This window comes from Xenopus laevis, chromosome 3S, assembly GCF_017654675.1.
Source record: "Xenopus laevis strain J_2021 chromosome 3S, Xenopus_laevis_v10.1, whole genome shotgun sequence".
Lineage (NCBI taxonomy): Eukaryota > Metazoa > Chordata > Amphibia > Anura > Pipidae > Xenopus > Xenopus laevis.
Window position 1 is genome coordinate 38416739 of NC_054376.1, and position 27932 is coordinate 38444670.

The 27932-nt window shown below is 41.7% G+C and overlaps 1 long non-coding RNA gene across 1 annotated transcript; it reads right to left on the bottom strand.

The window, feature by feature from the left end:
* Positions 1–16257: 16257 nt before the first annotated feature.
* On the bottom strand, positions 16258–27027 carry LOC121402142. The gene is made up of 8 exons (XR_005966606.1): positions 26904–27027; positions 25003–25095; positions 23102–23194; positions 21201–21293; positions 19300–19392; positions 18718–18810; positions 16817–16909; positions 16258–16332 (listed from the first exon to the last, which is right to left on the bottom strand). It is a non-coding gene; the product is annotated as an uncharacterized LOC121402142 (long non-coding RNA).
* Positions 27028–27932: the final 905 nt, after the last annotated feature.

Consider the following 27932-nt stretch of genomic DNA (forward strand, 5'->3'; position numbering starts at 1 on the left):
GGAAAGTTATTTGCCAAACTTGATTTAGCTCAAGCATACAAGCAGTTGCCAGTGGATGATGCAGCTGCTGATGCACAAACAATTATCACACAAAGGAGCATTCAAAGCTACACGATTGCAATGTAGAGTTTGCATTGCACCAGGTGTGTTACAGAAATTGATGGATGACCTCCTTTCCAGCCTGCCAGGGGTGGTGCCATATTTTGATGATGTCCTCATTGGAGCAGACTCTATGGAATCATTAACTGAAAGGGTAAGAGCAGTATTACAGCGATTTGCAGATGCTGGGTTTAAACTTAAGAAAGACAAATGTGTTTTAGGAGTATCAAGTGCTGATTTCCTGGGATACAAAGATGATGCAAATGGGATACATCCAACAGATGCAAAAGTAAAAGCCATTCATGAAGCTCCAGTTCCCAAAAATAAACAGGAGCTGCAAGCATTTCTCGGCCTATTAAATTTCTACCATTCCTTCTTGAAAGACAAAGCTACTGTTGCTGAGCTACTGCACAGACTACAAAAATTCTATGTGGAAGTGGTCAGCCCTACATCAAGGATGCCATCAGACAGTGTGCAAGTATATTATGATTTGTGTAAACCTCAACCTCACATGTGATGCTTCTCCTTATGGAATAGTGGCTGTTTTAAGTCATACTGTAAGTGGCGGTCGTGAGGCTCCCATTGCATTCTATTCATGGACCATGAGTACCACAGAAAGGGATTATGCTCAGATTGATAAGGAAGCTTTAGCCATTGTGGCAGGGTAATGAAATTCCACGAGTACTTGTATGGCAGAAGTTTTGCTATAATTACATTATCGGGTCTGTTTAAAAATAATGGACCTACTGCACAGATACTTTTTCCACGCATTCTGAGATGGTGTTTATTGCTAAATGCATATGACTATGAGTTGCAGTACCGACCATGAAAAGAGATAAGTAAAGCCGTTTACCTGTAAACACTCCTGATTTTCAAGTACCGGCCTTGTTGAAGGTCCTCATGCTAGACTAACTCCTCTAGCTTTTCCAGAGGAAGAGATTCCTGCAGCTGAACAGACAGTAGATGTACCTGATGAGACCAATCCACAAGGAGAGGTTATCAATGTCCCAATGAAGCCATCACCTATGTTATATACGAGGGGAGGGACTGTTAATGTAATGCCATGTTACATGTTAAACTGAGATGTGTCATTCTGCTCTGCTGATAATTGTTTCCCAAGCATCTGCCTCTCTATCTGTTCTTGATCCCAACTTGTTGGCAGTTCAGCCATGCTTTCCTCCTTAGTAAAGTTTGTTCTACTTCCAGCTGCTGTGAACGCTTTGTGCACTACTACAGGGTCCAGAATATAATAAGGCCTATAATAAAAGTGGTGTTGAAAGCCTCTGGGAAAGGACTGTCTGTGGGACAGCAAGTATAGCAAGGTGAGATGGTACGGTTTAGCTCAACAGGAGAAAGACCATAGACTGAGCAGTCCTACTTGATATCAATAAAAGGTGGCCATGCAACAAAAAGAGTTTCAGGGCCCCAGCTGACATGATGACTCTATCCCGACAACTTTGTTGAAATTTCTTCCTAAAACACAAGGTGGAATGTTAAGGCAAACTAAGGAAGTGAATAATCACCTAGTGACATTGATTATCTTTTATTTTGTGCTCTTTTATTTCTTGCTCTTATTTGTCACTTTCAATAAATTTGCCCTGTAATGTGCCAGGACACAACTTCCCAGCTGGTTCTTGGACAGACACTTGAGATTTGTGCAGTTCCAGGTGTCAGAAGGCGGCAGCTGATTCCCGGAATTCAGAAACTGCAAGCACTGGGCAGAGAACACATTTAAATGCAGAGCAGATCACATTCTGTCTGAGCCTCTGATCTTAGCTGCAGGGTAATACTTCTTAGTTTCAGATGCTGGAAAGATTCCTTGGCATCAGCACATGCACAAAAGGAGATGTGATCTTCATTCCCAACAAACTTTGCCATCTTGTGGTGAAATATAAGAACTACCATTTTTTTTCCAGTAAACTGTAAAAAGTACAATAGCACCTGGATTTCATGGCCAGCAATGAGTAAATAAGCTTAAGTGTGGAAGGCTGCAGAGAATAATGCAAATGCAGACAAAACTGTTGCAGTGTTATACAGACAGCTCATATCTCCTCGCATAAACTTCGAACAGTGCAACCAAGCATACATTAGGTTATATTGAAATGTAATATACATTGCACTCTGTAAATAAACACAACTGTGTCTGCATAAAGTAAAATTGCAATCACTTTCCATTCTTCTTCTTCAACTTTTATGTGCTCCCCGACACTGACATTATCAAAAGTGATCATGTTCACTATATTTCACTAAGTTCACAATTATAAAATATAAAGAAAAAAAGCTATGTTTTTTACACTGTACTGGCAACAGTATGATGGATTACCTGAAATGAGTTTATGCCATTTATTGGTATTAAGCAAATTGATTCATGTTTCTGTTTCTTAATGTGCATTAAGCAAGCAATAGCACGTTTCAATAACTAAGAAATCTCAGCATGTAAACTTCCTAGTCATAATCACTTACGTCAAAAGATTACAAAAAAAGCAAAACTCTCAGAATCTTCCTGTCTACATCATACTAAAATTTAATGTAAAAGTTAATAATATGTATAATTTCACATCATAAACAACCAGCCTATTAATATATTTTTATTTGGTATGAAACCTGATGCCACGGGACATGGAGTTCTGTCTAAAATTTGTTTGCAGGTAAATCTCTAAATCTGATAATGTTTCTTATTATTAAATAATGAAATTTGCTGCATACTTGTTTACTGTAAATAATTTAATTCCCACACTGAGCAATGAATTGCAAATGAATAAAGTAAATAAGCAATTCTAGGGATATAGCTATCGTTGCCTTCAATTTTCCTGTGTGTTGCATAGGTGCAGGGCCTTGAGGTCTTTATATAGTCTGGTGGGTAGAAAAGTGAAATGTCCCTGTAGAAAAGGTGAAATATTATTAGGGAATACATACAAGTGTCCATTTAGTACTGCAGAATAATTTAACTAGTCAAAATGCATGGTACAAACCTGATAGGGAATGAAAGTCTTCTTGTATGTTTACCATGCATTGAATAATCTGCTTGTCCAATTTGTGTTTAGATTTTATGCTTTAGTTTTTCACATGGTTATTCAAGGAATAATGTCTTGTGTTTGACTCTCTTACTCAGATCCCTGCAGTCTGAAGCCACTGTTGAACTGGATGCTGGTAACTGCCTGTGAGCAGTGTCATTTGATTTTAGTTAAGCTATTGGTTCTAAGATACAACGCTGACCCAGACTGCTATGCTACGAGAAACAATAAATTCCCCGTCCTCAGAAAAATACCTCTCTATGCCACCATTATGGCAGGTACCATATTGTTATGTTTATCCCTTTTGCTTCTTTGTATGCAAATTCTGACTTCTACAATAACTGGTCCTAATAACTGTATTTTTAATCCAAAACAACACCTCTTTTTTTGGCCCGGAAGTTTTTGTTCAGCTCCTTGAAATGGTCTGTGTTGCATTATTTGCATTCATACATTGAAGGTTTAATATCCATAAAGCAAAGGTTTTTTGGGGAAAGGGTAGAAACAATATAAAAATAAATTTCAGGTTCAAAAGTTGTTGATTGTGTTGATCAAATTAGTTGCAGTGAGCCCCTAATTTAATTTGATCTCTACTGTCAACTCTTTATGACCATATAAAGTCAATTATCTTCTGATATCCCATCATACTTGTAGTGTTTTGCATTATGAGCATTGAACATTTTTTATTTACAATATAATTATAGCACAGACGAGAATACATCCAGGAAACTATTTATTAAATACATATTAAATGTAGATAGACAAGAGGAAGAAGGCCCTTTTAGAGTTTAAAGTATATATAGACACATCTAGCACTAAACAGTCCTATGAAATATTTGGACCTCTTTCCTAAAATCACATATATTAAAGGAAAACTATACCCCCCAAACAATGTAGGTCTCTATTAAAAGATACTGAGTAAAACAGCTCATGTGTAAAACAGATCATGTGTAAAACCCTGCTTCATGTAAATGAACCATTATCATAATAATATACTTTTTTAGTAGTATGTGCCATTGGGTAATCATAAATAGAAAATTGCCATTTTAAAAAATAAGGGCCGCCCCCTGAGATTGTAAGATTCACTGTGTACACATACAAACCACATGTAAGGTCACATGAGCCAATTAACAGACAGAGTTCTGCCTTTTGCTTCCTCACTTCTTCCTGTTACAGTTAGTGTTGTAGTATTTCTGGTCAGGTGATCTCTGAGGCAGCACAGATAGAGTCACGAAATGGTGGTTCAAGGCAAGAGATGTAAAAGGGAAATATTTATGTAAATATATATTCCAGTTTGGTAAGATTCGTTAATATGTCATTCAATTTGATATAAATTATCTGTTGCTTAAGTATTCATTTTGGGGGTATAGTTTTCCTTTAAGGTTCAGATCACTAGAAAATGTTGCTAGAATCGACACACTGACTGCAGATTTATAAAAAAAAGCAATTACTGTAGCACTGCAACATGTATTTATAAGGCATGCCCCCAACTTTTCAAGTCATCTGGTAACGTCAACAAAGAAGAATGTTGAATGTGAACTCATAGTCCATTGGTCTCCATCGGTGCTGTATTTGTGTCTTAACATGAGGCTTTTGTTCCTCTCCTGATTCTCCATTCTATGAAAGGAGGAGGTTGTGCTGCAGAGAGAGCATTACTTGTGTTTTTGCTCCATGTATCCATGAAGAAATTGCTGCCTTTCTGCTTCAAAACGGAGCTGGCTTCTGTTCCTACATACTGATGGAATTTACTGGTCTGCTGTTTGGTAGCCGATACAGTAAAAAAAGAGCTACGTTTGTTTTAGCACTAGTAATACATGACAACCAAATAGTATCTATTGTAATAATAGACATCTATCAGCTCTTTGGAGGAAGTATTTCAACTATTTCCAGAGTCAGAGTTCATTATTTTTACCACACTTGGCAAAAGCACAAAGATTTCAAAGTGTTAAACCATGTACACCATTTGATTAATGTTCTTTATACTCAGGTAAGGACTGGACCCAATGGCAGTGCCCTCTGCAACTTGCACCATATTTTTTATCCAATGCAAAGTACAACATGATCTCTGCCAGAGTGTTTCCTGAATGGGGAGCCATTTTCTGCTCTTTTGTGTTCCAGTACTTGCACCCAGGGTTTTGTTGTGAAGGAGGACAGTTCTGATCAGTCAAGACAAACAGGGCTATGTGGAAAAACATTGGTTTGTTCCATTAACCAACAGCAACCCATCAGAGCTATGATTTTGTTTTTAACTGCACTAGACAAGTACTAGTCACAAGTAACTTCTTCTTGGTTGCTGTGTTACTGGGTCAGCTGAAACTTTACAAGTTAGATTGGTCTGGGAGTGGAACTTGTTTCTCAACTACAAAATAAGCCAGGTACATAAAGAATATGTACACAACTCATTTTGAAAGAGTATACACACTTTTTTTTTTTTTTAATTTTTCTAAATATTTGACAAATTTTCTCCCATATCAATTTTTCAGCATACCAGTGATTTTTTAAATTGTGAAAGTGTTGATTAGGTGTGGAAACTACTCCCCAACTGTTCATGCTTCTTCACTAGGTCCTGTGATCTCTCTTTGTCCCATTCACTATATGCTGCCTGTGTGTCTGCTATAACCAGGCTCTGATTTACTGGCAGCTCCCCCCCCCCCCACAGGGTTTGTTTGTTCCCCATACCTCTGGAGCCTACAAGGGACAAAAGGAACAAAATTAAGTTTAATAAAAAACATTCTGTAATAATAACACAGTACCTTGCACTTGATCCAAACTAAGATATAATTAATCCTTATTAGAAACAAAACTGTTGGGTTTATTTTGTGTTTACATGATTAGTAGACTTAAGGGATGAAGATCCAAATTATGAAAAGATTAATTATCCAGAAAACTCCAGGTTTCGAGCATTGAATAAAACAGGTCCCATACTTGTATAAACATTTTAGCTTTTTTAGCAGATTATTATGCTATATTTTTATAGCAATGACATATCCCACAGAAATTTACAGATTTTACATTATACAACTTTTGTATCAGTTCCTGGTCAGAAGATCTTATAACCTAAGGTTCCTATCACATTCATGCACACGAGCCAATTCTGTCTTTTGGAGTAAGAACTAAGTCATACAATTTGAGTCAAATCCAGCCCATTTTTCTTGTTTTTTCTTCCATTAGGCCATTGATCTTTATTCTGCATAAAAATACTGTAGGCTTGGGTGCAGAATGTGGTACCCATGAATGCCAGGTGCAGATAATAGAAAGGTCTATATAAATAAAATTTATCAAAGTGCTGTCTATGCTGCAGATAAACTGGGGTAGCAACCAACTATAATTTTTTTTAACATGGCCAAAAAAGTGCAATGCAAATATAACCGGCTCTATTTCTTTAAGAATAGGACTGTCACAAAAGTCTAAAATTGGGACTCGAATTTGGTTCCCTTACTGACATAACGCAGAGAAAACTGCACCAGCCAGGGGATATACCAGTGAGCCCCACGGAGAGATCTTCTTCCGTCTTGCTCTTTCGTTGCGCATGCGCAGTAGAACGAAATGCAGAACTTTAACTAAAAAGTCGGCTATTTCATTCTACTGCGCATGCATTTGCCCGGGGAAATTTGAAGAAAGAAGAAGCCGGAAGAGGATAGTTCCATGGTGCTCACTGGTATAACCCCGGGCCGGTGCTGTTTTCCTCTGATAGGAGCACCAACCGGGGATTTCAGGTAAGTCAATACAATCACTTGGGGGTGCTTAACATTTGGTACCCCCAAGTGCAAACAGGCTTTCCTTCTCCTTAGTGTTAAGTGTTTTTCATTAGACTTCAGGTATGGTGATGCCCCAGGGTCTAGAATATTTCGGATAACAAACCACACCTGTATATCGCTTTCTGGAGAATTATTATTATTATTAACATGTATTTATATAGCCACAACATATTTTGCAGCGGTTCATTGTTTCATTGTTTCATTGTATCATTCAAGCACAACAAATGTTTTCTGCCATTGTGTTATTATTTGATTATTTTTTTTTACCTTGCAATTCTCTATGCACCAATCTAGGTGCACTTACCTTTCTAGAAATGCATTTAATAATTCATATAACTCAGAAATGATAGTCATGTTGCCAATGATCATACACATGCATTGTTTCCTGCTGCAGAGGTGAACAAAGTAAATACCCTTCTAGATGATAAAAGGGTGTCTATGTTTGTACTTTACATCTTAAACACTACAGACTAAAAATCAGTACACTCTTTGCATTTGAGCAGTGGTTTCAAGAGAGGCTTGCAGAGACCCCTAGTTTGCATATCTGGCTACAATTCCAAGAATATCCAGCAGGCCAAATAAGATCCTAGCTGGTCTTGGACTTGGACTACTTTCACAGCTTTGGGTAGTCCTAGCAGCCTCACAGTTTGGCAACCTGTGTGTTAAAGCAATTATGTGGCCCTCTAGATTTTGCAGATTTGCAGCACCCAGCCACAGTGTAAACGTTGTGGGGTAAGGTAAGTTTGGTGTAGATAATTTAGTTGTGTCATAGTACCTTTGCTAGTAATTAGCCCTTCAAAAACAGTGTCTCACTTGTGATCTCCAGAATATTCTGTTGCCATGTGGCTTTCAGTTTATTCAGTTTAGTGCACCCTACTTTGGTCAATTGTGCATAGAAATGTGAGAAGGGTTTAATTAATTCCGCTTTGTGCGTCCCAGCTTCCGGGCTATTTGGAGTTGTCTATAATACCCAGTTGGAATTGAGCTTCCATTGCATGCCTTAGTTGCAGGTACCTAAAGAATGGCATTAGGGAGTGAAAATTTTGCTTCAGTTCTTGAAACAGCTTGATCTCTAGCATAACATCTGCAACATATTTTATATTATGCCTTGCCCAAATTTGTGGGTCCGGGATACCAGTCAGGTGCTTTAGGTCTGGATTGCACAATAGTGGCGTGAACATTGAGAAGTGTTGTGGTGATTTATGATTTGCCAGGCCTTCTTCAGAGGGGGAGGCCTTTGTAGTCTATGTGATGCCTCGGTATGGTAAGTTCTTAAGCTGTGCAAATGACCCCAATACTTGTGCTTGCAGAACTGTGGCTGTTTGTATGGGATGATAATGCCCAGTTTCTAACCACTGTCATTTGTGTTGCTAAATAATATAAAAATAGGTTGGGTGCTGCAAGGCTGCCTTGTTTAGTTGCAGGGTATTGAAGGCAAACTTAGGAGTGACCCCAGCCTATCACAGAGTTAACATGTGGCTCTTTAGTTTTGCAGAGATTGAAGATTGTATCAGTAGCGGGGACTGTCTAAAGATGTATGTTAACTTGGGTAGAATCATCATTTTAAATAGGTTTATCGTTCCTAGCAAGGTAAGTGGCAGGTTGGCACACATTTCTCTTTTTGTCTCTATGTATTTTAACATGGGCTGTATGTTGAGGTCCTCAAACTTGGTCAGGTCGGAGTGTATCCATATGCATATTTGAAGGAATCCACTCATACAAGGCCATGGGTGTGGTGGAGGACAATGGTAGGGAGGGGATCAATTGGAAAAGCTCTGATTTTGACCACTTTATCTTCAGTCTTGAGTACTTTGTATGAGTGTTAAGTATGTGTAGTGCATGTATAATTTTCTTGTTGCAGGTTAGACAGGTATACATGCATAAATGTTTATAACCTCATTCAGGGCCCCGAACTTTAAGCTGTTATCTCTGGTGAAGATCATGGGTTCCATGGCTATTGCAAATAGTATTGGGGATGTCTTGTACCTCTAGTGACTATAAAAGTGTCTGACAGGTTTTGTATTAGTGTAGATCCTGGCTACCGGGAGGTGAAACACTGCTTTAAACCCACTTAACAAACGTTGGATGTATTCCCACTCTATTTATGGCGGCCCAGAGGTACTCCCATTCCATTGAATCAAATGCTTTTCATTACCCAGTGAGGCTACCATCCTTGTACCTGATTATCATGAGTTATGGCAATGTTAGTGAATAGTGGTGCGTCCTGGCATAAAACCAGTTTGATCCGGGGAAATAATATTGGGACGGTGGGGTGCTAATCGCAGAGCCAATACTTTCGCCAATATCTTGGCGTCTGCATTAATAAGTGAAATCAGTCTGTATGAGGAGCATTCAAGAGGATCTTTCCCTTGTTTTGGGATCAGAATTATTAGAGCCTCCCGCATAGAAGTTGGCAAAGGTTTCTCCTGTTACCCGATTGTTAAATTGATAGCACCAATCCTTACACAACTATACATTCTGCTTATACCATACTATACCTGGTGTATTCCTTGCTGCTTTCTACTTTTGCATTTGTTATAGCTTGCCCTAGTTCCACAGTGGTCTGATTCTCCAGTAGAAACATCTGTGTAAATAACTGTTTATCTCCATAGGGGAGATGGCTAGCTTGGAGCGGTAGAGTTCAGAATAATAGCTTGCAAACCTCTCATTTACTCACTCTGGTACAGAAACCATCTCTCCATCTGGCATGTCTGCTGCTTTGTCTTTGGATATCATTGCCAGCAGTTTCCCATTTTTATTACCTGTTGGTATAATATATGTTTTTTGGTACGTTCTATTTGGGCTAGTGTTAGTTCCCGTTGGCTGTGTTGCCAAGCCTGGTGGGTTTGATGTGTTCAATTTACATAGTCAGCCTCCAGGTCCTGTACCTTTTGTGTTTTTTGAGATATGTCTGCTTGTTGGTTTTTTGTTATTGCTGCAATGTTACTAATGTTACTAATGAATTCCCCTCTTAAATGCATCCCAGGTAAGATTGATAGGGCTAACTTCTCGATTAGTATCCCAGAAGTCTTTGATGTTGTTCTGTATCATTTCCTGTACATGTTTGGCCCAAAAGGGGCTTAGTCTCCAGATTCTGTCCGAAGATGCGGATGAGGGTATTAAAGGAAAACTATACCCCCAAAATGAACACTTAAGCAACAGATAGTTCATATCATATTAAGTGGCATATAAAATATATATTCCAGTTTTGGTAATGTTCTTTAAGTAAATCTTGCCCTTTTACATCTCTTGCCTTGAGCCACCATTTCGTGATGGTCTGTGTGCTGTCTCAGAGATCACCTGACCAGAAATATTTCACTATAACATATAAAATGTTATTTATAACCAAACAAGTTTTTTTGGTGTGTAGGGGCCATCTACAGTCATTTTGCTTGGTCATGTGCTTTCAGAGAGAGAGAGCCAGTGCTGAACTAGAGAACTAGTTAGGGCAGTTGCACAAGGTAAGTTTAGTCTTCCTCAGATTATTTTATGATGCTGCAGGCAACAATTCTCCAGAACAATCCTCTCCATTGCCAGTGATATTGCTGGCTGTATGTCCAGACGTTGGCTAAATCAGGAGTTGCCTCAAGACTAAACTGGCCAATTTAGTGATCACTATTACTGACACCATATTTCACCATATTTGTTGATCGCATCCGCATATAAAAAATCATCCCAGTACTTACTATATACCAGGGAACAGTTATCTGGTTACCTTCTCATTGTTCTGGGGTAGAATGGAGTGGAGTGACATCACTCAAACTTGTATTGCAGCAGTAAAGAGTCATTCAATTTTATCATAGTTGTATTAAAGGAGAAGGAAAGTCATCTTGAACTTGGGGGTGCCAAATGTTAGGCACCCCCCAAGCGATTGTATTTACTTAGATGAAACCGCGGGCCAGTGCTCCTTTCAGCAGAAAACTGCACCAGCCTGGGGTTCTTCAAGTGAGCACTACGGAGCGATCTTCTTCTTTCTTCAAATTGCCCAGGGCATGTGCAGTTGAACGAAATTGCCGACTTTTTAGAAAAAGTTTGGCTTTTCTTTCTACTGCACATGCATAGCCGCGAGAAGAAAGAGGAAGTCGGAAGAGGATTACGTCAATAACAAACCAGCTGTGGTGGTCAGCACAGACCTGTAATCAAAATCCAGATGTGCTTATTGACAAATGGAAGTCATTGCTTTCCCACATTGCTAATAAGCATAGATTTCCATCTTTGATACACTATGAGAAATGTCAGCACAAGAGGATAAATGCAGCTTGACGAAAAGATTGCAAATGGATAAACTCTACCCATCCAGCTCATTCTGCACTCATTACAGACCATTACAAAGATCATTACAGATCAGTGACCTTGCAAAAGTGAATACATTTTGTCATACAGGGGAGCTTGAGATTTTCCACAGCCAGGTACTGAAATATAAACCAAAGCGTATTTTTTTTCAAGCGGATTCAACGATAGCCCGAACAGCTCTTGGTGCTTTATCGCATAATTGCAACATTCACAGACAGCAAGTTACTGTCAAAATACCGAGGAAAGAATCTGCTGCTATTGTAGAAAAAAGGTACAAGATTGTTTTTTTCCAAACAAAAGAAAGACTGAGTTCCAAAACCAATTAACGAATCAGTAGTTGATGACCACCTATTTGACATACTTTCTGATTCCATCAAGATTATCAAGGGGATCATTAGACATTAGTCTTCACAGTCACGACTACAGCCCAAAAATATTGCTAGAGAAAAGTGAAATCATTTCAAAACAGGTGTCTCGTTTCTCCAGGTCTTAAAATATTGTAATTGAGATTACATGAAAGACATTTTTAAATTTCCCTTGGGACATATAATATTTGAGATTAGAAATTTAAATATATTGTTGTATTTTTAAATTAATTTCATAATGTTTGCTACATATATTCTGTGCAATGTAAAATTATCCATATGGATATGTTTTTTCAACTTTTTTCAATAAAAGAAAAGATTTTGATTTAAATTGATGAAATTTGATTATTTGTGTTTTATATAATGTTATTCTATAATATATTTGTTTTTATTAACTTAGACGTATGAAATCTACTTCCATGGGCCAATATTTTCCTTTACAGTTATAATTCTTCTGGGATTAGGATCAAATGCACTTTTTTTTTACTGATATTTATTGTTTTTTCATGACTAATAGTCAACTTCCTTACAGATGAGATGAAGTGGCCATTATAGTAATAAAATTTTTTTAATTTGTAAACAATAATTAGTAGTAAACATTGCTGATCACTAATTTAAATTAGTGTTAGTGTGCACTCATACACTGCCAGATACATATAATACATAATACTAAAGATTACTTTTGATAATCTAGAAAAGTATTTTTGATACATAAATATTGTTATATAAGAAAATAAATATCAACAAATTGTAAAAATGATTTTATTAAAATAGTAACAACTTTAAAATAAATAAATGAACAAATTAAATGTACACTGGCTGAAATACAGGGTGCACCTTCTTCAGATCCGATGCAATGAGAGGAAGTATGCGACTAGATGGATGCGCCGAATATATTACATGCGTGCATACGACACAACTGTCGGATGAAGACACAATGTGCGGCATTCGCATCCAACAGTTGTGTTGGATACACGCAGCTTGTAGGTCCAATATTTCTATTACTTACATTATATTCGGCACATCTATCTAGTCGCATCCGCTTCCTCTCATCTGAAGAAGGTGCACCGTGTATTTCATATTTGAAAAACAGATACAAATATGATTAATAGAATCAAATATAATGTATAAGTAATCATTCTGATACGTGCAAAACATTACAATAATTGTCATAACAGCTGTGGCCACAGCTCAACAGGAGATAAATTACCTAGTAAATGTGGTCAGCAATATTGCAATCTAGAACACTAAATTTATTATATAAAATACTTAAATACAGATGAATAAAGATCTTAACAAGATCACTATTTCTTGTTATGAAAGAAGCTGCCATAGTGGCTTGATGTGTCAAAACGTAACCATTCTAGCTATTAGCACTTTGCTCGAATAACAGATAGAGATAACAAATGAATGAGAGGAGTAAACTAAGCCTATTCAATCCAGTGCCCTGGAGTTTGATGCAGAAAGAAGTGTAAATACTGAAACAATTGTACAAAATTTGTGGAAATACAATTGGTGTTTCTTTAAACAGATGACTCAGTGCAGCAATAATGTATATTTTCTGTCTTCTTGAGAAAGTTTACTTGTTAACATAATTTTATATGTAAACATAATAACACTAACAAACTAAAAAACAATTACTTTATTCAAGTTGCTGATGGACCATCAGATGAGCAACAAGAATCAGATGGTAATAAGAACCCGACCGTGTTCTTGAGGATCAGGGAAAGTTCTTCTGATTTCATTCACAGCACAAGACAGGATTGGTTTTCTATTTTGAAATCCCCAAAAAAAATGTAGATCCAGACTATAAAGGCTCTGTAAGCACGTTTCCTTAGTGCCCTGCAAAAAAAATAAACAAACAAGATTAACAATTAATTTCATTATGTAACAGATTACCAAAAAAGTTTTGTTCTATCCAACACAATGTTAATGATCTGGCTATAAGAGCTATGGTAAGGCTTTTGTGCGTGGCTTTTTATAAAACAAAATCGTTATGATTTATAATACAAGCGTTATAATTCTGCGCTCACTGTACAATGAAATTAACTTTGACATCCTTTGTTTATCATTCACATTGTAACTTGTGATGTGTCAGTTGTTATGCACATATGTATGCCCAACCAGGTTAAACCACAACAGGAAATGTCAAATGTAAACTTTTATATAAAAAGTTGACCTGTAAAAGTAAGATACAAGCAGTCATTGCAGTTTTTTAAAATTTAAGATTTGTACCTCATGTACTCTGGCCATCTTGACTGTGCGATAATCTTAAATTTAGATTTTAAACTGTATTATCCGTGATACAAAAAGCATCCTCCAGACTTTCCATGGCAGTTTCCATGGGTCCACACATTGACACCATTTATTAATTCCAATATTCTTTGGATCTACAATCATTGTAGAAGCCTGTAAGATTTCTCCAATAAGTTTTGAAACTGTTAAAAAAACATAACAATTATGACTAGCTATACAATCTATATACATTTCATAGCGATATATCATTATATATCTTGAATGGCCAGATGTTTTTAAAGGAGAAGGAAAGCTAGCAAGATTGGCAATAGGTTAGTCACAATCGTGCAAGCTGTAACACTATATTTATTCTGCAGAATGTTTTACCATACCCGAGTAAACAGCATAGAACAGGAGACTGATTGCTCAGTGGTATGCCTATAAATGTTTTGTTGAAGCGTAGATGCTTTAGTAAAGGATCTAAAGCGATATTAAAAAATAAAGGTGAAAGTCCCTTGTTGAATTTCAAATGATTCCGAATTGTATCCATTTACTGTTAGGAAAGTCTGGGGTGTGTCATATAAGGCTTTAAATAGGTTAAGTATATGGATCCCAAAGTGTTGGAATTTTAAGAGTCTACGTATATGTGCATGTGAAATCCTATCGAAAGCCTTATCTGCATCCAAATTAATTAATAAACCTTGTCCTCTTTTTTCTAGGTTGCAGTGATAAATTGTGGCTATGGCTTTTGCACCGGATGTCTATCTGTGAGGGAACCCATCTGATTGGAGGCGAGTATGGAAGGAAGAATTCTTTGTAATCTATTTGCCATTATTTTAGTAATAATTTTAAGGTCCTGGTTTAATAGCGATATTGGTCTATATGAGGCTGGGTATGTAGGATTTTTTCCACACCCACGTTACCGCAAGACCATGTCCACATTAATAGCACACCAAAAAACCAAATGGTTGGTGCTCACTGCAGGGATCAGGGCCGGAACAAGGGGTAGGCAGAGTAGGCGGCTGTCTAGGGCGCCATCATTGAGGGGCGCACTTTTTTCAAGCGTTTATTTAAATAATTTGTTTCCGTACTCATGGTCAGTGGCGTAACTACCGGGGGAGCAAGGGGTGCGATTGGCCCTGGGCCCGCACCCCCTCAGGGCCCCCCCCGGCAGCTCACGTGCCACGATTCCCGGGCGGTTCCGGGTGTACGGAGGGGGGCGGGGGCCCAGCAGTGCGTCCCCCACCAGGGCCCACCCCCCTCTAGTTACGTCACTGCTCATGGTCACCCAGTTGGGTGGAATCCATCCCCTTCTCCCTCTTGCCGGCAAGTAATAGCTCCTTCTGTGCGGTGCACCGCGATGTGCATACATGCGCCAATGACATCACTGATGTGTTGGGTGACCGAGAGAGGCAGAGAGCTGGGGGGGGCCTACTTGGTGTGGCTCTCGCTGCTCTCAGCCTTGCACAGTTGCACTGAACTGAAGACATTCTTTCTATTACTGTAAAGTGTGAAGCTTCCTGCTGGCACAGCCAGATACAGATTTGGGGGCCATATGTTTGCTGTTGCTGCTGGGCGCTGGCGCAGGTACATAAATACTTGGGGGCAATATAATGTGATCAGATTTATTTGTGGCTGCTGCTGACACAGGTAAAGATTGGGGGCAATATGATGGCTGCAGGAGGGCTGTATGATGGATGGCTGCTGAGCTTGCTGGTACAGGTACAGGGGGCAGTAATAAAGAAATTGTAATAGAACAGCACCACTCAATCTTTGTAAGATAAAAATGCCTTCTGGGCATCACAGCGACATTTCCGGATTCAAATGGCCTTTTATCAAGCTAAACTGACAATCCAAACATAGTCTTTTAAACCCTTGTGAGCCATCTAGTGGCCAATTAGTATCAAATAACAAACATGTGTTACATCTTATCACATATGTCAAACAGTGTAACCATTTACAAAAACGAGTGTTACAGTTTCCACAAAGTATCCATCCGTAGTGAAGCCAATAGTATAGGTGAATCAAATTCAAAATGGTACAGTTCTGTAAAAAGATTTAAAATAACAACAATATAAAATCTTTTAAAATAATGAATTTATCTAAAAATTGGTTTAAGGTCATATTCTTTATTTAGGCCAAATGGGGTAAGTGTCTCCAACCTTCTTATCCAATACGCTTCTCTATATAGTAAAGCTTTCAATCTATTTCCCCCTCGTCGTTTCTGCTGAACTGTTTCAATGACCTGAAACCTAAGTTGGTTAACATTATGGCCCATCTCAAGAAAAAGCCGACAAGTGTCCATGTGTAAATCCTACGGATAGGATCCACAAGTGCCCGGCCTAAAGCCAAGCACTTCAAAAAAGGAGCTCGATAAAAGATGGCTTAAGGCCTGCATATTCCATTTTCTAAAAATGCCACGAAGCCAAAGCTCTAAGAAATGTTAAGATTTAGGTGAAAGTTTGGACGGACTCCAACCTGATTCAGCAAGCAGTCTTTATCTCATAACTCTTGCCGCCTGGTCTTGTTCCAATAAGGCTTCTTTAATGCATTCTTCACCGAGCGATGCTTCTGAAAGATAGGCAAGGGAGAAAGAGGTTATTTCTGAAGAGAACCTTTTTTTTGGGGGGGGGGAGGTTTTATTTTGATTTTGTTTATATAAAGAATGAGGGGCAGGAATATGCATTTGCTAGGCATGGGGGGGGGATTGTAAAATGGACACCGCCTTTCAGAAAATCCACTGGGTATACCTTCACGGGAATTAGTACAGCGTGGCAGATGACCTGCAGGCGCCATACAGATCAAATACCACAAAGGAAGCGCCCAAACGACTTGCAGCTGTACCGCTCGCAACTTGGATTCTCTTGCCGACATGTGTCCATGTGTAAATCCTACGGATAGGATCCACAAGTGCCCGGCCTAAAGCCAAGCACTTCAAAAAAGGAGCTCGATAAAAGATGGCTTAAGGCCTGCATATTCCATTTTCTAAAAATGCCACGAAGCCAAAGCTCTAAGAAATGTTAAGATTTAGGTGAAAGTTTGGACGGACGCCAACCTGATTCAGCAAGCAGTCTTTATCTCATAACTCTTGCCGCCTGGTCTTGTTCCAATAAGGCTTCTTTAATGCATTCTTCACCGAGCGATGCTTCTGAAAGATAGGCAAGGGAGAAAGAGGTTATTTCTGAAGAGAACCTTTTTTTTGGGGGGGGGGGGGGAGGTTTTATTTTGATTTTGTTTATTTAAAGAATGAGGGGCAGGAATATGCATTTGCTAGGCATGGGGGGGGGGGATTGTAAAATGGACACCGCCTTTCAGAAAATCCACTGGGGTACCTTCACGGGAATTAGTACAGCGTGGCAGATGACCTGCAGGCGCCATACAGATCAAATACCACAAAGGAAGCGCCCAAACGACTTGCAGCTGTACCGCTCGCAACGTGGATTCTCTTGCCGACAAGTGTCCATGTGTAAATCCTACGGATAGGATCCACAAGTGCCCGGCCTAAAGCCAAGCACTTCAAAAAGGAGCTCGATAAAAGATGGCTTAAGGCCTGCATATTCCATTTGATGAAAATGGCACAAAGCCAAACCTATAAGTGGGGTGGTCTAAATATGGAGGCACAAGGCACAACCATTTATTTGAGGCCTATTTGAAGGAGGGGCAGGAATATGCATTTGCCGGGCATAAAGCCAAGCAATCAAAGGGCATAGGGGTTGGACACCATCTTTCCGAAAATCCACTGGGGTTACCTTCAATGGAATTAGCACACCAGATCATCAAAGTTAAAAGCCCCAACTTCAGCGACAGATGAACTGCAGGGCCCTTGCAGCTCAAATCCCACCAATGAAGCAGCTTAAAAACCTCTAGCCGCTGTACCGCTCGCAACGTGGATTCTCTTGCCGACAAGTGTCCGTGTGTAAATCCTACGGATAGGATCCACAAGTGCCCGGCGTAAAGCCAAGCACTTCAAAAAAGAGCTCCATAAAAGATGGCTTAAGGCCTGCATATTCCTTTGTTTTTGTAAAGAGGCACCTAGGCCCCTTTCTATTTGAATGCTAGGCAAGATTCTGGATTTGTAGGGCATGAAGAAATGCATTCAAGGGGATAAGCCTAATAAAGAGCTTCGGGCATACATTAGCTATTTGAAACCTATTGGAATCCTATTTGAAACCTATTTGAAGGAGGGGCAGGAATATGCAGTTGCTAGGCATAGGGGTTTCTAAGATGGACATAACCTTTCAGAGAATCCATCAGGGGGACCTTCACTGGAATTCGTACAGCTGGCTTTCCGATCAAATGCCACAGAGAAAGATACCGAAACCGCTACTGCCACAGAGAAAGATGCCGAAACCGCTAGCCACTGTACCGCTCGCAACATGGATTCTCTTAGTCAGAAGTGTCCAAGTGCCCGGCGTAAAGCCAAGCACTTAAAAAAGAGCTCCATCAACGTTGGCTTAAGGCCTGCTGCATATTCCATTTTATAAAAATGGCACGTAGCCAAACCTATAAGTGGGATGGTAGAAACGGAGGCACAAGGCACAACATCATTTCTTGGAAGCCTATTTGAAGGAGGGGCAGGAATATGCATTTGCTAGGCATGGGGGGGGATTGTAAAATGGACACCGCCTTTCAGAAAATCCACTGGGTATACCTTCACGGGAATTAGTACAGCGTGGCAGATGACCTGCAGGCGCCATACAGATCAAATACCACAAAGGAAGCGCCCAAACGACTTGCAGCTGTACCGCTCGCAACTTGGATCCTCTTGCCGACATGTGTCCATGTGTAAATCCTACGGATAGGATCCACAAGTGCCCGGCCTAAAGCCAAGCACTTCAAAAAAGGAGCTCGATAAAAGATGGCTTAAGGCCTGCATATTCCATTTTCTAAAAATGCCACGAAGCCAAAGCTCTAAGAAATGTTAAGATTTAGGTGAAAGTTTGGACGGACGCCAACCTGATTCAGCAAGCAGTCTTTATCTCATAACTCTTGCCGCCTGGTCTTGTTCCAATAAGGCTTCTTTAATGCATTCTTCACCGAGCGATGCTTCTGAAAGATAGGCAAGGGAGAAAGAGGTTATTTCTGAAGAGAACCTTTTTTTTGGGGGGGGGGGGGGAGGTTTTATTTTGATTTTGTTTATTTAAAGAATGAGGGGCAGGAATATGCATTTGCTAGGCATGGGGGGGGGGGATTGTAAAATGGACACCGCCTTTCAGAAAATCCACTGGGGTACCTTCACGGGAATTAGTACAGCGTGGCAGATGACCTGCAGGCGCCATACAGATCAAATACCACAAAGGAAGCGCCCAAACGACTTGCAGCTGTACCGCTCGCAACGTGGATTCTCTTGCCGACAAGTGTCCATGTGTAAATCCTACGGATAGGATCCACAAGTGCCCGGCCTAAAGCCAAGCACTTCAAAAAAGGAGCTCGATAAAAGATGGCTTAAGGCCTGCATATTCCATTTTCTAAAAATGCCACGAAGCCAAAGCTCTAAGAAATGTTAAGATTTAGGTGAAAGTTTGGACGGACGCCAACCTGATTCAGCAAGCAGTCTTTATCTCATAACTCTTGCCGCCTGGTCTTGTTCCAATAAGGCTTCTTTAATGCATTCTTCACCGAGCGATGCTTCTGAAAGATAGGCAAGGGAGAAAGAGGTTATTTCTGAAGAGAACCTTTTTTTTGGGGGGGGGGGGGGAGGTTTTATTTTGATTTTGTTTATTTAAAGAATGAGGGGCAGGAATATGCATTTGCTAGGCATGGGGGGGGGGGATTGTAAAATGGACACCGCCTTTCAGAAAATCCACTGGGGTACCTTCACGGGAATTAGTACAGCGTGGCAGATGACCTGCAGGCGCCATACAGATCAAATACCACAAAGGAAGCGCCCAAACGACTTGCAGCTGTACCGCTCGCAACGTGGATTCTCTTGCCGACAAGTGTCCATGTGTAAATCCTACGGATAGGATCCACAAGTGCCCGGCCTAAAGCCAAGCACTTCAAAAAGGAGCTCGATAAAAGATGGCTTAAGGCCTGCATATTCCATTTGATGAAAATGGCACAAAGCCAAACCTATAAGTGGGGTGGTCTAAATATGGAGGCACAAGGCACAACCATTTATTTGAGGCCTATTTGAAGGAGGGGCAGGAATATGCATTTGCCGGGCATAAAGCCAAGCAATCAAAGGGCATAGGGGTTGGACACCATCTTTCCGAAAATCCACTGGGGTTACCTTCAATGGAATTAGCACACCAGATCATCAAAGTTAAAAGCCCCAACTTCAGCGACAGATGAACTGCAGGGCCCTTGCAGCTCAAATCCCACCAATGAAGCAGCTTAAAAACCTCTAGCCGCTGTACCGCTCGCAACGTGGATTCTCTTGCCGACAAGTGTCCGTGTGTAAATCCTACGGATAGGATCCACAAGTGCCCGGCGTAAAGCCAAGCACTTCAAAAAAGAGCTCCATAAAAGATGGCTTAAGGCCTGCATATTCCTTTGTTTTTGTAAAGAGGCACCTAGGCCCCTTTCTATTTGAATGCTAGGCAAGATTCTGGATTTGTAGGGCATGAAGAAATGCATTCAAGGGGATAAGCCTAATAAAGAGCTTCGGGCATACATTAGCTATTTGAAACCTATTGGAATCCTATTTGAAACCTATTTGAAGGAGGGGCAGGAATATGCAGTTGCTAGGCATAGGGGTTTCTAAGATGGACATAACCTTTCAGAGAATCCATCAGGGGGACCTTCACTGGAATTCGTACAGCTGGCTTTCCGATCAAATGCCACAGAGAAAGATACCGAAACCGCTACTGCCACAGAGAAAGATGCCGAAACCGCTAGCCACTGTACCGCTCGCAACATGGATTCTCTTAGTCAGAAGTGTCCAAGTGCCCGGCGTAAAGCCAAGCACTTAAAAAAGAGCTCCATCAACGTTGGCTTAAGGCCTGCTGCATATTCCATTTTATAAAAATGGCACGTAGCCAAACCTATAAGTGGGATGGTAGAAACGGAGGCACAAGGCACAACATCATTTCTTGGAAGCCTATTTGAAGGAGGGGCAGGAATATGCATTTGCTAGGCATGGGGGGGGATTGTAAAATGGACACCGCCTTTCAGAAAATCCACTGGGTATACCTTCACGGGAATGAGTACAGCGTGGCAGATGACCTGCAGGCGCCATACAGATCAAATACCACAAAGGAAGCGCCCAAACGACTTGCAGCTGTACCGCTCGCAACTTGGATCCTCTTGCCGACATGTGTCCATGTGTAAATCCTACGGATAGGATCCACAAGTGCCCGGCCTAAAGCCAAGCACTTCAAAAAAGGAGCTCGATAAAAGATGGCTTAAGGCCTGCATATTCCATTTTCTAAAAATGCCACGAAGCCAAAGCTCTAAGAAATGTTAAGATTTAGGTGAAAGTTTGGACGGACGCCAACCTGATTCAGCAAGCAGTCTTTATCTCATAACTCTTGCCGCCTGGTCTTGTTCCAATAAGGCTTCTTTAATGCATTCTTCACCGAGCGATGCTTCTGAAAGATAGGCAAGGGAGAAAGAGGTTATTTCTGAAGAGAACCTTTTTTTTGGGGGGGGGGGGGGAGGTTTTATTTTGATTTTGTTTATTTAAAGAATGAGGGGCAGGAATATGCATTTGCTAGGCATGGGGGGGGGGGATTGTAAAATGGACACCGCCTTTCAGAAAATCCACTGGGGTACCTTCACGGGAATTAGTACAGCGTGGCAGATGACCTGCAGGCGCCATACAGATCAAATACCACAAAGGAAGCGCCCAAACGACTTGCAGCTGTACCGCTCGCAACGTGGATTCTCTTGCCGACAAGTGTCCATGTGTAAATCCTACGGATAGGATCCACAAGTGCCCGGCCTAAAGCCAAGCACTTCAAAAAGGAGCTCGATAAAAGATGGCTTAAGGCCTGCATATTCCATTTGATGAAAATGGCACAAAGCCAAACCTATAAGTGGGGTGGTCTAAATATGGAGGCACAAGGCACAACCATTTATTTGAGGCCTATTTGAAGGAGGGGCAGGAATATGCATTTGCCGGGCATAAAGCCAAGCAATCAAAGGGCATAGGGGTTGGACACCATCTTTCCGAAAATCCACTGGGGTTACCTTCAATGGAATTAGCACACCAGATCATCAAAGTTAAAAGCCCCAACTTCAGCGACAGATGAACTGCAGGGCCCTTGCAGCTCAAATCCCACCAATGAAGCAGCTTAAAAACCTCTAGCCGCTGTACCGCTCGCAACGTGGATTCTCTTGCCGACAAGTGTCCGTGTGTAAATCCTACGGATAGGATCCACAAGTGCCCGGCGTAAAGCCAAGCACTTCAAAAAAGAGCTCCATAAAAGATGGCTTAAGGCCTGCATATTCCTTTGTTTTTGTAAAGAGGCACCTAGGCCCCTTTCTATTTGAATGCTAGGCAAGATTCTGGATTTGTAGGGCATGAAGAAATGCATTCAAGGGGATAAGCCTAATAAAGAGCTTCGGGCATACATTAGCTATTTGAAACCTATTGGAATCCTATTTGAAACCTATTTGAAGGAGGGGCAGGAATATGCAGTTGCTAGGCATAGGGGTTTCTAAGATGGACATAACCTTTCAGAGAATCCATCAGGGGGACCTTCACTGGAATTCGTACAGCTGGCTTTCCGATCAAATGCCACAGAGAAAGATACCGAAACCGCTACTGCCACAGAGAAAGATGCCGAAACCGCTAGCCACTGTACCGCTCGCAACATGGATTCTCTTAGTCAGAAGTGTCCAAGTGCCCGGCGTAAAGCCAAGCACTTAAAAAAGAGCTCCATCAACGTTGGCTTAAGGCCTGCTGCATATTCCATTTTATAAAAATGGCACGTAGCCAAACCTATAAGTGGGATGGTAGAAACGGAGGCACAAGGCACAACATCATTTCTTGGAAGCCTATTTGAAGGAGGGGCAGGAATATGCATTTGCTAGGCATGGGGGGGGATTGTAAAATGGACACCGCCTTTCAGAAAATCCACTGGGTATACCTTCACGGGAATGAGTACAGCGTGGCAGATGACCTGCAGGCGCCATACAGATCAAATACCACAAAGGAAGCGCCCAAACGACTTGCAGCTGTACCGCTCGCAACTTGGATCCTCTTGCCGACATGTGTCCATGTGTAAATCCTACGGATAGGATCCACAAGTGCCCGGCCTAAAGCCAAGCACTTCAAAAAAGGAGCTCGATAAAAGATGGCTTAAGGCCTGCATATTCCATTTTCTAAAAATGCCACGAAGCCAAAGCTCTAAGAAATGTTAAGATTTAGGTGAAAGTTTGGACGGACGCCAACCTGATTCAGCAAGCAGTCTTTATCTCATAACTCTTGCCGCCTGGTCTTGTTCCAATAAGGCTTCTTTAATGCATTCTTCACCGAGCGATGCTTCTGAAAGATAGGCAAGGGAGAAAGAGGTTATTTCTGAAGAGAACCTTTTTTTTGGGGGGGGGGGGGGAGGTTTTATTTTGATTTTGTTTATTTAAAGAATGAGGGGCAGGAATATGCATTTGCTAGGCATGGGGGGGGGGGATTGTAAAATGGACACCGCCTTTCAGAAAATCCACTGGGGTACCTTCACGGGAATTAGTACAGCGTGGCAGATGACCTGCAGGCGCCATACAGATCAAATACCACAAAGGAAGCGCCCAAACGACTTGCAGCTGTACCGCTCGCAACGTGGATTCTCTTGCCGACAAGTGTCCATGTGTAAATCCTACGGATAGGATCCACAAGTGCCCGGCCTAAAGCCAAGCACTTCAAAAAGGAGCTCGATAAAAGATGGCTTAAGGCCTGCATATTCCATTTGATGAAAATGGCACAAAGCCAAACCTATAAGTGGGGTGGTCTAAATATGGAGGCACAAGGCACAACCATTTATTTGAGGCCTATTTGAAGGAGGGGCAGGAATATGCATTTGCCGGGCATAAAGCCAAGCAATCAAAGGGCATAGGGGTTGGACACCATCTTTCCGAAAATCCACTGGGGTTACCTTCAATGGAATTAGCACACCAGATCATCAAAGTTAAAAGCCCCAACTTCAGCGACAGATGAACTGCAGGGCCCTTGCAGCTCAAATCCCACCAATGAAGCAGCTTAAAAACCTCTAGCCGCTGTACCGCTCGCAACGTGGATTCTCTTGCCGACAAGTGTCCGTGTGTAAATCCTACGGATAGGATCCACAAGTGCCCGGCGTAAAGCCAAGCACTTCAAAAAAGAGCTCCATAAAAGATGGCTTAAGGCCTGCATATTCCTTTGTTTTTGTAAAGAGGCACCTAGGCCCCTTTCTATTTGAATGCTAGGCAAGATTCTGGATTTGTAGGGCATGAAGAAATGCATTCAAGGGGATAAGCCTAATAAAGAGCTTCGGGCATACATTAGCTATTTGAAACCTATTGGAATCCTATTTGAAACCTATTTGAAGGAGGGGCAGGAATATGCAGTTGCTAGGCATAGGGGTTTCTAAGATGGACATAACCTTTCAGAGAATCCATCAGGGGGACCTTCACTGGAATTCGTACAGCTGGCTTTCCGATCAAATGCCACAGAGAAAGATACCGAAACCGCTACTGCCACAGAGAAAGATGCCGAAACCGCTAGCCACTGTACCGCTCGCAACATGGATTCTCTTAGTCAGAAGTGTCCAAGTGCCCGGCGTAAAGCCAAGCACTTAAAAAAGAGCTCCATCAACGTTGGCTTAAGGCCTGCTGCATATTCCATTTTATAAAAATGGCACGTAGCCAAACCTATAAGTGGGATGGTAGAAACGGAGGCACAAGGCACAACATCATTTCTTGGAAGCCTATTTGAAGGAGGGGCAGGAATATGCATTTGCTAGGCATGGGGGGGGATTGTAAAATGGACACCGCCTTTCAGAAAATCCACTGGGTATACCTTCACGGGAATTAGTACAGCGTGGCAGATGACCTGCAGGCGCCATACAGATCAAATACCACAAAGGAAGCGCCCAAACGACTTGCAGCTGTACCGCTCGCAACTTGGATCCTCTTGCCGACATGTGTCCATGTGTAAATCCTACGGATAGGATCCACAAGTGCCCGGCCTAAAGCCAAGCACTTCAAAAAAGGAGCTCGATAAAAGATGGCTTAAGGCCTGCATATTCCATTTTCTAAAAATGCCACGAAGCCAAAGCTCTAAGAAATGTTAAGATTTAGGTGAAAGTTTGGACGGACGCCAACCTGATTCAGCAAGCAGTCTTTATCTCATAACTCTTGCCGCCTGGTCTTGTTCCAATAAGGCTTCTTTAATGCATTCTTCACCGAGCGATGCTTCTGAAAGATAGGCAAGGGAGAAAGAGGTTATTTCTGAAGAGAACCTTTTTTTTGGGGGGGGGGGGGGAGGTTTTATTTTGATTTTGTTTATTTAAAGAATGAGGGGCAGGAATATGCATTTGCTAGGCATGGGGGGGGGGGATTGTAAAATGGACACCGCCTTTCAGAAAATCCACTGGGGTACCTTCACGGGAATTAGTACAGCGTGGCAGATGACCTGCAGGCGCCATACAGATCAAATACCACAAAGGAAGCGCCCAAACGACTTGCAGCTGTACCGCTCGCAACGTGGATTCTCTTGCCGACAAGTGTCCATGTGTAAATCCTACGGATAGGATCCACAAGTGCCCGGCCTAAAGCCAAGCACTTCAAAAAGGAGCTCGATAAAAGATGGCTTAAGGCCTGCATATTCCATTTGATGAAAATGGCACAAAGCCAAACCTATAAGTGGGGTGGTCTAAATATGGAGGCACAAGGCACAACCATTTATTTGAGGCCTATTTGAAGGAGGGGCAGGAATATGCATTTGCCGGGCATAAAGCCAAGCAATCAAAGGGCATAGGGGTTGGACACCATCTTTCCGAAAATCCACTGGGGTTACCTTCAATGGAATTAGCACACCAGATCATCAAAGTTAAAAGCCCCAACTTCAGCGACAGATGAACTGCAGGGCCCTTGCAGCTCAAATCCCACCAATGAAGCAGCTTAAAAACCTCTAGCCGCTGTACCGCTCGCAACGTGGATTCTCTTGCCGACAAGTGTCCGTGTGTAAATCCTACGGATAGGATCCACAAGTGCCCGGCGTAAAGCCAAGCACTTCAAAAAAGAGCTCCATAAAAGATGGCTTAAGGCCTGCATATTCCTTTGTTTTTGTAAAGAGGCACCTAGGCCCCTTTCTATTTGAATGCTAGGCAAGATTCTGGATTTGTAGGGCATGAAGAAATGCATTCAAGGGGATAAGCCTAATAAAGAGCTTCGGGCATACATTAGCTATTTGAAACCTATTGGAATCCTATTTGAAACCTATTTGAAGGAGGGGCAGGAATATGCAGTTGCTAGGCATAGGGGTTTCTAAGATGGACATAACCTTTCAGAGAATCCATCAGGGGGACCTTCACTGGAATTCGTACAGCTGGCTTTCCGATCAAATGCCACAGAGAAAGATACCGAAACCGCTACTGCCACAGAGAAAGATGCCGAAACCGCTAGCCACTGTACCGCTCGCAACATGGATTCTCTTAGTCAGAAGTGTCCAAGTGCCCGGCGTAAAGCCAAGCACTTAAAAAAGAGCTCCATCAACGTTGGCTTAAGGCCTGCTGCATATTCCATTTTATAAAAATGGCACGTAGCCAAACCTATAAGTGGGATGGTAGAAACGGAGGCACAAGGCACAACATCATTTCTTGGAAGCCTATTTGAAGGAGGGGCAGGAATATGCATTTGCTAGGCATGGGGGGGGATTGTAAAATGGACACCGCCTTTCAGAAAATCCACTGGGTATACCTTCACGGGAATGAGTACAGCGTGGCAGATGACCTGCAGGCGCCATACAGATCAAATACCACAAAGGAAGCGCCCAAACGACTTGCAGCTGTACCGCTCGCAACTTGGATCCTCTTGCCGACATGTGTCCATGTGTAAATCCTACGGATAGGATCCACAAGTGCCCGGCCTAAAGCCAAGCACTTCAAAAAAGGAGCTCGATAAAAGATGGCTTAAGGCCTGCATATTCCATTTTCTAAAAATGCCACGAAGCCAAAGCTCTAAGAAATGTTAAGATTTAGGTGAAAGTTTGGACGGACGCCAACCTGATTCAGCAAGCAGTCTTTATCTCATAACTCTTGCCGCCTGGTCTTGTTCCAATAAGGCTTCTTTAATGCATTCTTCACCGAGCGATGCTTCTGAAAGATAGGCAAGGGAGAAAGAGGTTATTTCTGAAGAGAACCTTTTTTTTGGGGGGGGGGGGGGAGGTTTTATTTTGATTTTGTTTATTTAAAGAATGAGGGGCAGGAATATGCATTTGCTAGGCATGGGGGGGGGGGATTGTAAAATGGACACCGCCTTTCAGAAAATCCACTGGGGTACCTTCACGGGAATTAGTACAGCGTGGCAGATGACCTGCAGGCGCCATACAGATCAAATACCACAAAGGAAGCGCCCAAACGACTTGCAGCTGTACCGCTCGCAACGTGGATTCTCTTGCCGACAAGTGTCCATGTGTAAATCCTACGGATAGGATCCACAAGTGCCCGGCCTAAAGCCAAGCACTTCAAAAAGGAGCTCGATAAAAGATGGCTTAAGGCCTGCATATTCCATTTGATGAAAATGGCACAAAGCCAAACCTATAAGTGGGGTGGTCTAAATATGGAGGCACAAGGCACAACCATTTATTTGAGGCCTATTTGAAGGAGGGGCAGGAATATGCATTTGCCGGGCATAAAGCCAAGCAATCAAAGGGCATAGGGGTTGGACACCATCTTTCCGAAAATCCACTGGGGTTACCTTCAATGGAATTAGCACACCAGATCATCAAAGTTAAAAGCCCCAACTTCAGCGACAGATGAACTGCAGGGCCCTTGCAGCTCAAATCCCACCAATGAAGCAGCTTAAAAACCTCTAGCCGCTGTACCGCTCGCAACGTGGATTCTCTTGCCGACAAGTGTCCGTGTGTAAATCCTACGGATAGGATCCACAAGTGCCCGGCGTAAAGCCAAGCACTTCAAAAAAGAGCTCCATAAAAGATGGCTTAAGGCCTGCATATTCCTTTGTTTTTGTAAAGAGGCACCTAGGCCCCTTTCTATTTGAATGCTAGGCAAGATTCTGGATTTGTAGGGCAT